Source organism: Crocodylus porosus, unplaced genomic scaffold, assembly GCF_001723895.1.
Source record: "Crocodylus porosus isolate Cpor-Errol unplaced genomic scaffold, CroPor_comp1, whole genome shotgun sequence".
Classification (NCBI taxonomy): Eukaryota; Metazoa; Chordata; order Crocodylia; family Crocodylidae; genus Crocodylus; species Crocodylus porosus.
The window spans coordinates 84071132-84076502 of NW_017728918.1; positions in this window are offsets into that span (position 1 = coordinate 84071132).

A 5371-nucleotide genomic window follows, 5' to 3' on the forward strand; every position below is an offset into this window, starting at 1 on the left:
AATGATAAGATTTTCCAGTCCTGCAAGGGCACACTGAAGACCTCTAAATCTTGTCAGTTTATTATGCTCTTCTATAGAGACTAGAAATGCTGACCTAAATGAGTGTAATTAGTTCTTGTGACTCCAGCAAATGACTTGGGTGAAAAAAACCAAGCAAATGTATCAACCAGCCATGGCATATCACCCACAAGCTTTTAGGAAGATACTTTCTCTCCTATTCTAAGCCAAAAAAGTGTTTTATTAATCTCAAAAAAAGGGAAGTTCAAGAAAATCTCACTGCCAACACATCTGTCCACATGCTGGCATCTTTAATTCTTAAATTTATGTCTTATTTTAAATATCAGGGAATGTTAGGTCAGTGCTGTATTTGTGTTACTTAGTATTTTTGAGTTACTTGCTCAAAGAATCAGGGCCAGAATAAATTCTCCTCTTTTACTTTATTGTCTACTGCTTAATTTTATCTACTTTTGTATCATTATATACTATGTTCTCTTTTAATTTTGTTTAAACTAGTAGACTATGCAATCTTACTGTATGTTTTTAGCAAAAATTATAAATTATATAAACATTAATATGATACATAACTATATAGATATATAATTTTTATTGTTCATTGTATGGCATTGTTTTAGCAAAACCTATGAACTACTTCTCCTCCTTCTCTCCCACTCCACCCAGCCAACCACACGTAATCCCGTCCCTTCCACTGTATACTTTGAAAACTGTTCTGCAATTTTTTTCCTGCCAGCTAGCAATTCTGTTTTTTGAGCCTTGCAATTCCCCAAGAGACCCAGATCAGAGTCCTGAAAGCAGCCTTCTGTATGAAGCCACAGAATTGGTGTTGATGAAAGCTGCACACTCTGTAATGCAATAAAAGTCACAAATCAATCTAAATCAGAACCAAATAAAATATATTCCTAATGTTAAACTAACATTCTCTAATGGTTATTCAAAGGGTATTCATGTTGACTTCAGATGTACTAATTTTACACTATATGTCATTCAAATTCAGAAAGTATTCAAAGACTACCTTGCAAAACAGTTATTTAAGAGGGAAAACTCTCTGCCAGTTAAGCCTTGTATTAAGGGCTTAAAGTCAATAGGAGCTTTGCCAGTGACTTCAGAGGATGCAGAATCAAGCCCTAAGTGCAATTTTTTCAAGTGACTATGTAAAAATCAGGCAAAGTTCTTTGGGTAGGTGTTAGACTAAACAGTTGGAAAAAAAGTTCTTTGCAGGCTCTTCCAACTATTTAGTTGGTCTAATACAAGATATCACATCTACCCAAGAAAACCTTATCTGCCTATGTCCTTAGACCAACACAGATACAACCAACAACAATGTAAAAATAACACCTTCTCTCCAAAGGGATTTGCTTCCTGTGTAACCATGAAGCATGGTAATTGATTTAAAAACTGAGGAGGCTTTTTAACTTATTTTCCTTTGGAACTGTAGTGACATCAGAGCCAAAAGAAGGGAATCTGTATTTTATGCAAACAAAATAGATTAGATTTCAGTGTCAGCACTACATTAACCAAATAAGGGCAATGAGGTTTCAACAGCTGTTACTGAAGGCATACTTTGAAACTACAGAATTGTGAACATCCACTAGAAAGTAGGAAGCCAAACTTACCTTCAGACTACAGGTTAGGTTTGGATGGATACTTGCTGGTTAGAAAACTTTTTACTTGTAAATGGAAACTATATGATTTAGAAATTACTTAATGACAAAGAATTATTTTAGACTATTTATATGTTAGCTTTAAATGATGCATCAATTCATAAATTTTCACCCCAATATAATATACAATACTCTATAAGATGTACAAAACATATCAATTCATACATTAGTTTGAATTGCATGTCTATACTTGAGTCAATCACATCAGAAGATATTTCTTTTTCACTAGGGACCCAATCCATAAAAGTGCTTAATACTCTCAATCACTGATACATTTTGTTGTAGTGAAGATTCTAAACACCTTCCATTGGGCCACTGGGCATTAAGACAATGATAGTATTTCTCATTTGGAAATAATTAATGGAATTGAAAAATAGTGGCTAAATCCCTTGGTAAATCTTGGTCCAAGAATACTCTACTTTTCATTTTCTGCTAAATGAGATATGGGAAATGCAGGTGTTGTGCAAAACAGCTAAAAGTATGATCATTTGTTTTAATTTAAATTTTCCTGTTGGTGCTCTGCTTGGCACTTACTTTCAAATTTTGGCACATAGTTGCTCATGGGTTAAATGGACATAATTGTCCAAGAGTTTCCCTCTTGGAAAAACCCCTCCACATAACACACACACCTAGTAAAGGAAGAGGCAGCGGGGAAGGAAGGATGCAAATTATTTAGCTTTTATGGTTAATTTTCCCATCAGCAAAATGAAAAAATAGTATTACTGTATTTCACAAGGGTGTGATAATGACAAATACATTAAAGGTTGTAATATTTGGCCACTATGGTATGGTATGGTGACCACACAGATACTCTGAGGGGCTGATTGTCCAGTTTCTCAAATCGGGGTCAAAACAAGTATAATCCAGCTAAGAATCACACCTTGCTATTTTAAACTTGTGAAAATGACAATGCTCTCTTTCTTCAAGGAAATATGCTTGTTTACATGCAATATTTTTAGAGTGGAAAAATGAATGTGTACTGGCAAACTTTGACCACATGAAGAGGAGTTAAACCAATTAGATGTAAGTAAACAAATTTACTTAAGTTGGTGAATCGTATTGCATGTAGACAAGACTACATGGAATGGAAGACGTGTGAAATGTACTCTCAGACTACAGGAATTCAGATCCACATTTCCGCCATAAACATATTCTCCGACAGCATTTCCTGGTAGCCTACCAATTCATTAGCTGTTCATCATTCCCCCTTTCTAATTCCGGAGTAAGGTGTGCCTCCTTTATTAAGCTAGCAGTATAAGAAACAGTCTTTTTTTGGCAACAATTTATCTGTGGCCATGTTGTTATTGATGCCTTGGTCTGCAGCACAACTCCATTTTTCACCCACACTTCCCCTTTGTGTATGGATTTTGTAGCAAAAACACTGCTTCAAACAAAACTCTTCCTGTCATCCCTGTACCAGCAGTGGCTAGCCTTCTGATCGCAGTTTTCCTTTCAAATGCATATAATTTCCTCTTTCCTGACCCTCCAGAACTGAAGTATTTTCCTTACCAACTTACTTCCATTTTGTTTTTTTACTCTCAGACCTATTTTTCATGTTAAAAAATGCTGATTTGCTCATTCTTATCTGATACATAAATGATCATTCAGGGCAAAACTAATTCATAAAAGCAAAAATTAAATTATATACTTTTTGTTGTTACTATGTTCAGATGCTTATCTTCTTGTTTACAAAATAAATGCACAGATACTGGCACCATATCTACACATGCATTTGATCTGGGATCAGTTTACTTGAAAGTTAACTACTTGTGAGTAAATGCTCCAGGGCAGGCGTCTACACATGCAGGGACATGGAAACAGATTTGGTGCTCCTAGCAGCAAACTGCTTCCACGGCCTGTGGCCCTGCAATGGGTCCCTGCCATCACCAGGGGGAGCTCAAGGCTCTGGCTGCAGCTGCCAGTAGCTGCCAGCCTTCTCAAAAAGCCAGCCCTGCTCTGTTAAAGTTACCATACCTCCAGGTTTTCCTGGACATATCCTCTTTTTTGGAACTCTGTGCTGCATCTGGATGGGTTTTTTTTTTTTAAAACAGCTAATATCCAGGTTTTCTGCTGTCTCAGACTGGCTACTTTGGGCTTGGAGCAGTGGGCAAAGTGGTTGGTTGTTGGGAATGACGTGCTCCCTGTGCAGGCTCAGGCAACAGAGAGACAGAAAGAGAGAGAGAGAGGGAAAGCGAGAGAGAGAGAAGCAGGGCTGTGGGGGCAGAGGCTGCGGGTCCAGAGTGCAGGACACTGGCAGGGGTGAGGTGCAGGGAAGAATAGGGAGCTGCAAGTCAGGAGTGAGGGGCACTGGCAGGGGAGCAGGAGGCTGTGGGTTGGGAGTGAAGGGCACAGGGGACAGAACGGGTGACTATGGGTTGGGTGTGCAGGGCACTGGCAGCACCATGGAGCTGTGGGTTGGGAGTGAGGGGCACCGCCAGGACTGGGAGGGAAGCAGGGGGTTGCAGATAAGGAGTGAGGGGCAGGGAATGGGATGGGTGACTGTGGGTTGGGTGTACAGGGCACTGGCAGTACCAGGGGGATGCAGGTTGAGAGTGAGGGGAACCAGCAAGGGGTGGGGGGCAGGGTACTGTTGTTTGGGAGGGGCATTGGCAGGAATGGGGTCAGTAGGTCCAGAGTGAGGGGCAGCAGTAGCTTGTCAGTGAGGGGCAACGGAATGGGCAGGGCACTGCTGCCCCCGCATCATATTCCTCACCCCGCCATGACAGGTGTCCTTTCTTTTGGACCTGGAAATATGGTAACCCTATGCTCCCTGATCCCTGGCCAGCCACTTCCATGACCAGGAACAGCATGCATAGTGCAGGGGCAGCATACAGCAGCTGTCTTCATGCTGCCTCTGGCTCCCTGTACCAAGGCTGCTCCAGCCTGTGCCCCAGCAATTCCCAGTTTTGACACTGGATTTATGACTCAGATACCTTGTTCTGGATGGACCCAAACCCTTAGACTGACCATGACCTCTCCATTCAATAATAGGTGAATTTTATTGATACGCACTAATAGCAGATAAGAATAATGCAACCAATTTTATATCTACCAGTCCCAGGATTCAGAGTCAAGGTGCATCTGGCTCATACATGTGTTTCACTCCCAAGATTCTCTCTTGAATGTTATATGTCAGCAACCTGGAGGTTGGAGGATGAGGTCCACCCTCATCCAGTGCGGTGCATGAGACAGGCTGGTGGTATGCCCTCTGTCCATAGTGGCGTTGGGTTCCTCACTCAGGGACCATTTGCTGCTCTGAAATCCCTTCTTTTTTTTCCCCTCCAATTCTCTTCATCTTTGGGCATCATTGATTGGTCTCTCTCTGGTCATCATACCCTCCACATTTTATTCTGTCAGCATATTCCTTTATTTTACAAACCCATTATATGCACACATCCTAATTTGGGCTTTTACCAAGCCTCCTAATTTGTTCTGCTCCCCAAAACTAGAAATCCCAAGGGCTCTGCAACTGGGCAATATGACCTGGCCAACATGGCAGATTCCCTTATCTCATGTTATGGAACAGTGTGGTATATGTCTTCAATTCCCTGGCCTGTGTGTTTGCTTGCTGCTTGCCTGTGTCAGACAGTGGACTTTTCATAGATTTCATAGACATCAGGGCTGGAAGGGACCTCGGGAGATCATCGAGTCCAGCCCCCTGCCCAAAGGGCAGGAAGTTAGCTGGGGTCATA